Source organism: Callithrix jacchus, chromosome 3 (assembly GCF_049354715.1).
Source record: "Callithrix jacchus isolate 240 chromosome 3, calJac240_pri, whole genome shotgun sequence".
NCBI lineage: Eukaryota > Metazoa > Chordata > Mammalia > Primates > Cebidae > Callithrix > Callithrix jacchus.
The window spans coordinates 152980959-152993130 of record NC_133504.1 but is presented as its reverse complement, the minus strand read 5'-3'; the positions used below and the strand labels follow the sequence as shown (position 1 = coordinate 152993130).

The window sequence follows — 12172 nt, the reverse complement described above, 5'->3', positions numbered from 1 at the left end:
CAGGCCATTCCCCGGCATTCACTGTACTATAAAGAGATCTGACTTATCTCCCCACCAGCCACCACCCACCACATCTCTTCTTCCTAACTGCTGCAGAGGGTGCAGGGTGAGCATAAATTGTTATCCTCCATGGTTCAGAGTCCTCAGGGTGCACAGTGTTCAATTATTATTATTATTATTATTTTTGAGACATGGTCTCGCTCTGTCACCAGGCTGGAGAGTAGTGGGGCAATCTTGGCTCACTGCAACCTCTCCCTCTGGGTTCAAGCAATTCTCCCACCTCAGCTTCCTGAGTAGCTGGGATTACAGGCATGTGCAACCATGTCTAGCTAATTTTTGTTTCCCAAAGCGCTGAGATTACAGGCATGAGTCACTGTGCCGGGCACACCCAGCCCTTTCAATTCTTTTTTTTTTTTGAGACGGAGTTTCACTGTTGTTACCCAGGCTGGAGTGCAATGGCGCAATCTTGGCTCACCGCAACCTCTGCCTCCTGGGTTCAGGCAATTCTCCCGCCTCAGCCTCCTGAGTAGCTGGCATTACAGGCACGCGCCACCATGCCCAGCTAATTTTTTGTATTTTTAGTAGGGACGGGGTTTCACCATGTTGACCAGGATGGTCTCCATCTCTTGACCTTGTGATCCACCCGCCTCGGCATGTTCAACCATCTCCCCATTCAACCCCCTCTCTTGCTCTCCCTGGAAAGCAGAATTGCAAGGAAGGACAGGGGCACTGCACCCACAGGAACACAGACAGAGTCAGGGAGGGCCAAGGAAAAAGCCAGCTGTCTGGCAAGTTCCATGATTATAATTCAAGAAAATCATGTTTGTGTTTTTGCATCAGAAACTCAAACTGAAACTGATATTTAACCCATGGCCGGGAAGGTGGGGTTAGGAGAGTAAGAGAGTAGGGGCTAGGGAGTGAAGCCAAGAGAATGTCTCTAAAAAGAAATAATTTTCCTTCACTGCCAGCCCACCAATGATCTGATTTCTGTCCCTGCAGTTTTGCCTATTCCAGAATGTCATATAAAGGGGGACCTGTGTAATACCTAGCTTTCTGAACCTTGCTTCCTTCACTTAGGGTAATTGTTGAGTGTATCAATAGTTCATTCCTTTTTATTGCTGAGAATTCCATTGCCTGGATGCACAAGAGTTTGCGTATCCATTTACCAGTTGATAGATATTTTACTGTTTCCAGTTTGGGCAACTATGAATAAAGCCAATAATAAGAAAACAAACGACACAACTTTTTAAATGGGCAATAAAATTTGAACAGATATGTCACCAAAGAAGATAAATGTTTTTCACAAGCATGTAACATGCTCAATATCATTAGTTGTTTGGAAAATGCAGATTATAAGCACAATGAGTTACCTACCACTTCACACATTTCAGAATGCTAAAATAATAACCACCACTGCCCTAATCCAACCAACCAACAAATCCTGGCAAAATGCCAACTGCTGCTGAGGCTGTGGAGCAACTAGAACTTTCTTACTTTGCTATTGGGACAGCAGAATGGTACAGCCTCTCAGAAAGCGGGCTGCCAGCTTCTCATAAACATCAGCATGCTGTCACCCCACAACCCAGTGATCCCACTCTTACCTATTTACCCAAGACGAGTGAACACTTCTGTTCACATGAAAACCTGTGTGTGAATGATTATAGCAGCTTTATTCATGGTTCATGATTCACTTCCCTTTTAAGATGGATGGGCAACTGTCTCTTAATGGGTTTATCTCAGTTTTCCATGTCCTCAGACCTGGACACCATCAGTCACCTTTAAAAATTCGTTATGAGATGACCAAATAGAACCACTTTACTTTCTTGGTGGTCACGCAACTCCATGCTCAGGAGCTTACTGTGGAGGCTGAATCCCAGAGGAGGGTTTCAGCAGGAGCTTATCCGACGACTGCTACTTCCAGTGCCAGGAAGCATAAAAAGAAACAAGCTGCTGTCTTTACTCTCGACTGTTCTTGATCTTGCCTCCCTCCTCCTCCTCACTCTGCTTTTCCTATTCCGCCTATGTGTCCTCATCCCCTAAAGAAATGTCAGCTACATTAGAAGGCCACAGAAACTAAGGTAGATACAATTTTGATCTTTCAGTGTTGAGTTTAAATAAAAACATCATATGTAATTGCTGTTATTCATTTTATCTTCACATTCAATTGGAAGTTCCTAATTTGAAGGGCAATGTCCTTTTATTATTTTATTTTATTTTTGAAACTGAATCTTACTCTGTCATCCAGACTAGAGTGCAGTGGTGCAATCTCCACTCACTGAAACCTCCACCCCCCAGCTTCAAATGATTCTCCTGCATCAGCCTCCCAAGAAGCTAGGATTACAGGCGTGTGCCACCACGATCGGCTACTTTTTTGTGCTTTTAGTAGAGATAGGATTTCACTATGTTGGTCAGGCTGGTCTTGAAATCCTGACCTCAAACAATCCGCCTGCCTCAGCTTCTAAAAGTGATGGGATTACAGGTGTGAGCCACCACACCTGGCCAACAGTGTCCTTTAGATCAATTTTAGTGTATCACCATTCTGTACGTTTTTTATAAATAAAAGCTTTATTGGAACAGAGCCATGCACATTCATTTATATCTTGTCTGTGTGTGCTTTTGCCTAACGTGGCAGAGACAGCATGACCTACAAAGCCTATTTACTGTCTAGTCTTTTGCAGAAAAAGTCAGCTGACTCCTCCTCTAGCAGAATGGGCTTTTAGTGGTTCCATTAATATAAACGATGAGTATACTATTTGTTAGCTTCGTATCGCTACTAACATCTGTGCAGCATTTTCTATCTTCAGAGCATTTTTCCTATCTGTCATGTCACTATTGCACACCACTAGCCCTATTAAATTAACTATTATTATTACCAACCCTCTTTTTGTAAACAAAATAGACTCAGAGGGAATACATGAACTCGATTATAAGAGGTGAAGCCAAAATTTGAACCTGCCTCATTCTCCAAATCACTTGCTCTTATCACAAATAAATTGATACATCACACACAGCAAGCTGCTATTTAGTAGGCGAATGAAGATCAACTTGAATTTTCATCTGTCTAAATGCTCCACTGAGCTCATTCAATTAAAGTTCCGTACAAAGTTCAAATACGGGCTCTTGTTCTCTGAAATGACGTCCCATGTACTCTCGTTCCTGGGACTCACAGACTACTTAGCCTACAGAAAAGTTCTCTTGGTTACAGTCTGTATTCCTTTCATATATATTAGTTAATTATATTGATCAATTATCAGGGAGCTGATCTAGGTTTTTCGGGACCTAAAGCTTAGACAATTTCCTGGCCTTTTTTTTTTTAAGTATATTAAAATATCTTCCTTTTGCAAAATCATTTACAAAAACCATTTGATCTCACTGCTAGCCCTGCTCCTAGGGCCTTAAAAGGGGCCCTAAATTTTCAGCCTCCTGAGTAGATAGGACTACAGGTGCACCATGCCTGGCTTTCTTTTTTGTTTGTTTTTTAGAGACAGGGGTCTTGCTATGCTACCCAGGCTGGTCTTGAAATCCTCTCCTCAAGCAAGCCTCCCATGTCAGCCTCCCAGTGTTGGGATTATGGGGTGAACCACTGCACCCAGCTGTTTTTTAAAGTATGGTCCACAGATAGAATTATCATTACTTGGGAACTTGGTAGAAATGCAATTCTCAGGCTCCACCCCAGACCTACTGAATTAATCAGAACGACTGAGGCTGGGGCAGAGCCAGCTTTGTTTGAAAAACACCCACAGAGCACACCAGACTTGCAGAAAAAGCGTACTCCAGAGGAAGCTGAGGCATGCCTGCTCGAGAACCAGCTGTTCCATGCGCAATTTTCCTCTGCTACTTCCTGGTCACTGTTGCCACAGTGGTGATGACTGGGCTATGTCATTATCTATCTGCCAACAGTAAGAGAAGCTTTGCAGTAGAGATATCGTTTAGCAGATGGGTGTTTTCTGTTGGACACTAAGTACTGCTAAAGTTAAAAAAAATAAAAACACCCACAGTAGATTCTGACAAGCACTTCGATTTCAGCATCACTACTCTATTCGACCACAGATTCTGCTTTCTTCACTCATGTAGAAATTTTTTTAAGGCAAAGAGGGGAAACTGCATCATTGAAGTGACTGTATAATCGCTCTTTAGGAACACAACAATTGACCAATGTGAACTACAAGCAATCTCAGTTTCAGAATTTCAGAAATCCATGACACATGAGAGGTGCCAGGTTCAACCAGGAGAGAAGTAAAGGCTGGCGACTTGGAGTCTACTTTGATGGCTTCTGATTGCACTGATGATAAATTAACCGAATCCATGACATATTAATTGAATGGAAAATGTACATTTAAAGATTCCTGATACAGTCGGAAGACTAAATCAGTAATTCCAAACTCTGAATCATCTCAGAAGTCAAGGAACTTTCCACAAAGGAGCTAAATTACTTACCTCAAGCAAAATTCCTTTTTATTTAAAGAGCTAAGATTGGACCAAATTGGTCCTTTTAACCACCAAAGAGCTATTTTATTATTTTTACCAACAAGGACCTCTTATTTTAATATATTTTTTCTTTCACATTGGATGGTAGTGTGCCACCCTTGTAACAAGGTTTGCAAGAGGCACATTATACATGCATGTAAAAACTTAATCACCACGCTTATGAACTACTAGAGGGTCAATAGTATTTCTTTCTTTTATTATTTTTATTTTTTGAGACTGAGTCTTGCTCTGTTGCCAGGCTGGAGAGCCGAGTGGCATGATCTCGGCTCACTGCAACCTCTGCCTCCTGGGTTTAAAGGATTCCCCTGCCTCAGCCTCCCAAGTAGCGGGGACCACAGGTGTGCGCCAGCATGCCTGGCTAATTTTTTATATTTTAGTAGAGACGAGGTTTCACTGTGTTGGTCAGGATGGTCTCGATCTTCTGACCCCATGATCCGCCCGCCTTGGTCTCCCAAAGTGCTGGGATTACAGGTGTGAGCTACTGCGTCCAGTCTGTAATATTTATTTCTTATACATTGTTAACTTGATTTGTCCTCACACCACCTAGAGTGCAGTGGCATAATCTTGGCTCAGTGCAACCTCCACCTCCCTGGTTCAAGTGATTCTCCTGCCTCAGACTCCTGAGTAGCTGGGATTACAGGAAACTGCCACCATGCCTGGGTAATTTTTGTATTTGTAGTAGAGATGGGGTTTCACCATGTTGGCCAGGCTGGTCTCAAACTCCTGACCTCAGGTGATCCACCCATTCTGGCATCCCAAAGTGATGGGATTACAGGCGTGAGCAATAACACCTGGCCTATACCACTTTTCTCTGTTAATCAAAGGTATACTTAACCAAGAATTTTAACTTCTGCTCAGCATTCACTAAACAGTGTTGAAGGTCTCAGTTGCTCTTTTTTTTTCCTTTGGAGACAGGGTCTTGCTCTGTCACCCATGCTGGTATACACGATCATGGCTAACTGCAGTCTCAATCCGAGTTCCAGTAATCCTCCCACCTTAGCCTCCCAAGTAGCTGGGATTACAGGCACACACCACCACACCCAGCTAATTTTTTTGTTTTTGTAGAGAAAGGGTTTCACTATGTTGCCCGGGCTGATTTTGAACTCCTGGGCTAAAGCAATTCTTTCACCTCAAGTGCTGAGATTACAGGCAAGAGCTACTGTGTCTGGCCTCAGTTTATATTATTTTAACTCCCCTACTCAATAAAAATCCTTGGCTGGACATGGTGGCTCACATCTGTAATTCCAGCACTTTGGGAGGCCAAGGCTGGTAGATCATCTGAGGTCAGGAGTTCAAGACCAGCCTGGCCAACATGGCGAAATCTGCTTGAACCTGGGAGGTGAAGTTTGCAGTAAGGCAGAGGTTGCAGTGAGCCGAGATCATGCCACCGCACTCCAGCCTGGGCAAAAGAGGAAGACCCCATCTCCCCCATACAAAGATCCTTCACATTTTAGTGGGCCCATGCAGCTGTACATTGCACAAACGTGTGATTTCCCCTTTGGTCTCTTCTCATCTCTAAAATGCGAATAATAAAACCTGCCTCCTACAGTGGTTGTGAGAACTAAAATTAAAAAACAAACGAACGTACGAAAAGATGGAATATCACTAGCACAGTGCCCGGCAAATGGCAGGCATCCTAACATGGCAGTTGATAGTCCTATGATGATCAGGCAGGTTGTCTGAAGTCCTGACATGAGCTCCATAATGGACACTTGTTGGCTTGTTTGTCCTGATCCCACCTTCTGGAAAACACTACTCCACACCAACCCATGTGGCAACAGTGGGTTTCCGGCTGACACTTTGTACGTGAGCCTCAGCCCGTTACTAGATGGAGGTAGACACCTGGCTTCTGCTGGGTCAGCGTCTCTCCCTTAGCAATTTGGAATTGAGAGACTGCACTCCTTTATTATTAATAGCTGGAAAAGAAATTTACCTGGTCATTTCCTACCATATGAACTAAAGCAGAGCAAAGAATGAAGCCAGGAAGAGAGGTAAAAGAAAGAAGTGCATCTTGACACAACATCAGCCCCTGGGCTGGTTTCAAGGCTTGGATACCTCTCTGCCTTGGGGCTCCAGGAGACAAAGCGATTGAGAATTGTTTAAGATCTTTCAAATTGTTTTCTGTTGCTTGTTAAATCAATGATCTTTATCACCTCCAACTTCACTGCGGTAGAATCCCAAGAGTCTGAGGTCAGTCTCAACTTGAATAGCATATGACCCCAAAAGTGTACACTTGGCAGCTGGGACAGCTATGTCCTCAGCACATGTCCCTGCAGAAGCTCCAGTGTGTGAGATTCCAAAAAAGAGGGGGTCCTTAGATAATAAACTATAAATTCAGACTTATTAGAGTTGAAGATTTCCATTCACAAGAAGGCTGGCAGAAAGGGAGATTCTGTGAAAACGGTTCTCTACTAAGGTCTGTCACCCACTAGCTGCAGAATCCTGGTCAATCCACTCTACCAGCTGAGCCTCAGTTTCCTTTGCAGTATACAAGGCAATGTCAACAACAATAATAATGGCAGCAAATGTATATGTAGTGCTTATGAGTCAGGGCACAGCCAGGAAAACAAAAACTGCTCTAAGTGTAAGAAACAGGGGAAATTTGATGGGATCAGTGACATGGGAGCTGAAAAGCAAATGGGGACAGTAAGGAAACTGTCAACAGCGGGAAGTTACCACCATTCCCAGGCTGAAGGGCCCAAGGGAGGAGGTGGAGAACCAGGACCCAGGGGCCAGGGCTACCCACAGGAGTTCTGCCATGGCCAGCCTGTGCAGAGGTAGCTGGAGCCACACAGAGACACAGATGGAGACAGGTGAGAGGTACCCTGGCTTCTCCTCCCTTCAGCCTCCAGTGCCTCCCACAGGCCAAACCCAGGCAGAGCCAAGAAACAGTCTGCAGGGGTCAGGGGTCAGCATGGAGGACTGGAATGGAACTGAGGGCCAAAGAACCAGTGTACTTACTATGGATGTGCCCACACTGTCCTCAACCCTTGACTAGAATCACCCAGCTACGCCTTGGAGGTTGGCAACATTATTACCGGAGGTACAGAGGGGGCTAAGTAACTTGCCTCAGAACACACAGATGTAGTGGCACAGCGGGGGTTCAAATCTCAAAAATCCACTTTATTCCTTCTAGTGGTGTGGCAAATAAAAACAAAAGGCCACGCTGAAGCAAGCACTATGTGTTTGTTATTAGACAATGCAAATGTTTTAAAGATTGAATACTGGAATGCTGCTTTTATGCTGTTTATACATAACAAGACAAACAAACGTACAGAGTGTTCTTGATTATCTTGAACAGTTCCTATGCTCTGCGCCCCATGAGCCACGGCAGGGCAGGCCCTGATTAACAATCAGTTCCTAAAAACGAGTTTCCCCTTTATGAGAATGTTTCTAGGAAAGCAATTCTCTCCATCCTTTCGTTTTTCAATAGGTATTTATCAAGAAACTATTAAATTTCAGATATGATGGTAGGTATTGACAGTATTCAAGAGCTGACATTTCTTTTTTCAGTTTTTACCCTTCCTATATGACAGTTAGTGGTAACCAATGATTCCAAGATCAATCTGATGGTGTTAGGGCCTAAACGAAGTATATTATGATAATTACTTTTCCAGTAGTCATGCTGTGCCATACCTCTGCCCTCCTGCTTCATGTCTGTGGCAGACATGACTAACAGATCACAGAACAAGCCCGGTTTTGGTTTCATGGTTCTTCTCAACTCAGCACTCCAAGCTCCTAATGTCATTAGATCAAAGATGGCAAGTAACCCTATTTATTCTTCTAGCACTACAATTAAAACGGGCTGGGCACAGTGGCCCACGCCTGTAATCCCAGCATGTTGGGAAACTGAGGTAGGAGGATCACTTACGGCCAAGAGTTTGTGAGACTAGTCTGAGCAACATAGCAAGACCCCATCAATGTAATTTTTTTTTTTTTTTTTGAGACAGAATTTCACTCTTGTTACCCAGATTGGAGTGCAATGGCATGATCTTGGCTCACTGAAACCTCTACCTCCCGGGTTCAAGTGATTCTCCTGCCTCAGCCTCCCAAGTAGCTGGGATTACGGGCACCCACCACCACACCCAGCTAATTTTTATTTTTTGTATTTTTAGTAGAGACAGGGTTTCACTATGTTGGCCAGGCTAGTCTTGAACTACTGACCTCAGGTGATCTGCCTGCCTTGGGCTTCCAAAGTGCTGGGATTAGAGGCGTGAGCCACCAAGCCTAGCCAATTTTTTTTTTTTTTTTTTTGAGACGGAGTTTTGCTCTTGTTACCCAGGCTGGAGTGCAATGGCGCGATCTCGGCTCACCGCAACCTCCGCCTCCTGGGTTCAGGCAATTCTCCTGCCTCAGCCTCCCGAGTAGCTGGGATTACAGGCATGTGCCACCATGCCCAGCTAATTTTTTGTATTTTTAGTAGAGACGGGGTTTCACCATGTTGACCAGGATGGTCTCGATCTCTCGACCTCGTGATCCACCCGCCTTGGCCTCCCAAAGTGCTGGGATTACAGGCTTGAGCCACCGTGCCCGGCCTAATTAGGCAAATTTCTAAAGGGACTGCTCTATAAACAAAGTGCGCCAGGATTTTAGATTCTGAAGGCAGACACGGAATATATGTGAAACAACAAAAACTTCCAAGAAAAAAAGGCTTTGATATTTCTTGGTTTAGATCTTTGTATTAATTTCCTTGCCAATTACATAACTGCTTACTTTTCTTAACAGGCTTATTACCTAGGAAGGCTTATGGTATTTATTTATGTATGTATTTACTTTTTTACTATATTTGGGCTCTGGGGTACATGTGCACATCCTGCATCCTGCAGGATTGTTGCATAGGTACATACATGCCATGGTGGTTTGCTGTCTCCATCACCCACCCCCCGACACCACCTACATCAGGCATTTCTCCCAGTGTTATCCCTCCCCATCCTCCCCAAGCCCCGCCTTGTTGTCCCTTCCCTCCCCTCCCCAACCAAGCCCTGTGAGTGTTGTTCCCTTCCCTGTGCCCAAGTGTTCTCATTGTTCATCACCCGCCTATGAGTGAAAACATACTGTGTTTGATTTTCTGTTCTTGTGTCAGTTTGCTGAGAATAATGGTTTCCAGATTCATCCATGTCCCTACAAAGGACATGAACTCATCATGTTTTATGGCTGCATAGTATTCCATGGTGTATGTGTGCCACAGTTTTTCTGTCCAGTCTATCATTGATGGGCACTTGGGTTGGTTCCAGGTCTTCGCTATCGTAAACAGCACTGCAATGAACATACATGTGCATGTGTCTTTATAACAGAACGATTTATAATCCTTTGGGTATATACCCAGTAATGGGATTGCTGGGTCAAATGGAATTTCTATTTCTAGATTCTTGAAGAATCACCACATTGTCTTCCACAATGGTTGAACTAATTTACACTCCCACCAACAGTGTAAAAGTGTTCCTTTTTCTCCACATCCTCTCCAGCATCAGATTTTTTAATGACCATCATTCTAACTGGTGTGAGGTGGTATCTCAATGTGGTTTTGATTTGCATTCCTCTAATGACCAGTGATGATGAGCATTTTTTCATCTGTTTTTTGGCCGCATATTTGTCTTCTTTTGAAAAGTGTCTGTTCATATCCTTCACCCACTTTTGAATGGGTTTGTTTTTTTTCTTATAAATCTATTTTAGTTCTTTGTAGATTCTGGATATTAGCCCTTTGTCAGATGGGTAAATTGCAAACATTTTTTCCCATTCTGTAGGTTGCCAGCTCACTCTAATGATTGTTTCTTTTGCTGTGCAGAAGCTCTGGAGTTTAATTAGATCCCATTTGTCTATTTTGGCTTTTGTTGCCATTGCTTTTGGTGTTTTGGTCATGAAGTCCTTGCCTGTGCTTATGTCCTGAATGGTGTTACCTAGGTTTTCTTCTAGGGTTTTTATGGTGTTAGTTCTCATGTTTAAATCCTCAATCCATCGGGAGGTAATTTTTGTATAAGGTGTAAGGAAGGGGTCAGTTTCAGCTTCCTGCATATGGCTAGCCAGTTTTCCCAGCACCATTTATTAAACAGGAATCCTTTCCCAATTGCTTGTTTTTGTCAGGTTTGTCAAAGATCAGATGGTTGCAGATGTGTGGTGTTGCTTCCGAGGCCTCTGTTCTGTTCCATTAGTCTATATCTCTGTTTTGGTGCCAGTACCAAGCTGTTTTGATTACTGTAGTCTTGTAGTATAGTTTGAAGTCAGGTAGTGTGATGCCTCCAGCTTTGTTCTTTTTGCTTAGGATTGTCTTGGCTATGCAGGCTCTCTTTTGGGTCCATATGAAGTTTAAAAAGGTTTTTTCCAATTCCATGAAGAAGGTTAATGGTAGCTTGAAGGGGATAGCATTGAATCTATAAATTATTTTGGGCAGTATGGCCATTTTCACAAGATTAATTCTTCCTTACCATGAGCACGGAATGTTTTTCCATCTGTTTGTGTCCTCTCTTATTTTCCTGATGAGTGGTTTGTAGTTCTCCTTGAAGAGATCTTTTACATCCTTTGTTAGTTGTATTCCTAGGTATTTTATTCTTTTTGTAGCAATTGTAAATGGGAATTCACTCATGATTTGACTCTCTGTCTGTTACTGGTGTATAGGAATGCTTGTGATTTCTGAACATTGATTTTGTATCCTGAGAGTTTGCAAAATTTGCTTATCAGCTTAAGAAGGTTTTGGGCTGAGACGATGGGATCCTTAAATATATGATCATGTTGTCTGCAAATAGGGACAATTTGACTTCTTCTTTTCCTAACTGAATACACTTTATTTCTTTTTCTTGCCTAATTGCTCTGGCTAGAACTTCCAATACTATATTGAATAGGAGTGGTGAGAGAGTGCATCCTTGCCTAGTGCCATTTTTTAAAGAGAATGCTTCTAGTTTTTGCCCATTCAGTATGATATTGGCTGTGGGTTTCTTGTAAATAGCTTTTATTGTTTTGAGATACATTCCATTGATACCTAGTTTATTGACAGTTTTTAGCATAAAGGGCTGTTGAATTTTTGTCTAAGGCTTTCTCTGCATCTATTGAGATAATCATGGGGTTTTTGTCCTTGGTTCTGTTTATGTGGTGAATTACGTTTATAGATTTGCATATGAACCAACCTTCCATCCCCAGGATGAAGCCTACTTGATCATGGTGGATAAGCTTTTCGATGTGCTGTTGGATTCGGTTTGCCAGTATTTTATTGAAGATTCTTGCATCAATGTTCATCATGGATATTGGCCTGAAGTTTTCTTTCTTAGTTGTGTCTCTGCTGGATTTTGGTATCAGGATGATGTTGGTCTCATAGAAAGGTCTCGTAGGGAGGATTCCCTCTTTTTGTATTGTTTGGAATAGTTTCAATAGGAATGGTACCAGCTCCTCTTTGTACGTCTAGCAGAATTCGGCTGTGAACCCGTCTGGACCTGGACTTTTTTTGGCTGGTAGGCTATTAATGGCTGCCCCGACTTCAGACCTTGTTATTGGTCTATTCAGGGTTTCAACTTCTTTTTGGCTTAGTTTTGGGAGTGTGCAAGTGTCTAGGAATTTATCCGTTTTTTCCAGATTTACTAGTTTATGTGCATAGAGTTGTTTGTAGTAATCTCTGATGGTAGTTTGTATTTCTGAGCAATCGGTGGTGATCTTCCCTTTATCATTTTTTATTGCATCTATTCAATTCTTCTCTCTT

General features: G+C 42.9%; 1 protein-coding gene and 2 non-coding genes across 45 annotated transcripts in view; 1 reads left to right on the top strand and 2 right to left on the bottom strand.

Moving 5' to 3' along the window:
- Nucleotides 1-12172, bottom strand: part of APBB2 (amyloid beta precursor protein binding family B member 2) — a 476200-nt gene that overhangs the window by 53706 nt on the left and 410322 nt on the right. The gene's annotated exons all lie outside the window — the stretch shown is intronic.
- LOC118152590 (small Cajal body-specific RNA 13) lies at nucleotides 3720-3975 on the top strand. Its single transcript, XR_004741335.1, has one exon.
- LOC118152641 (small nucleolar RNA U13) lies at nucleotides 4559-4664 on the bottom strand. The gene has a single exon (XR_004741374.1). It is a non-coding gene; the product is annotated as a small nucleolar RNA U13 (small nucleolar RNA).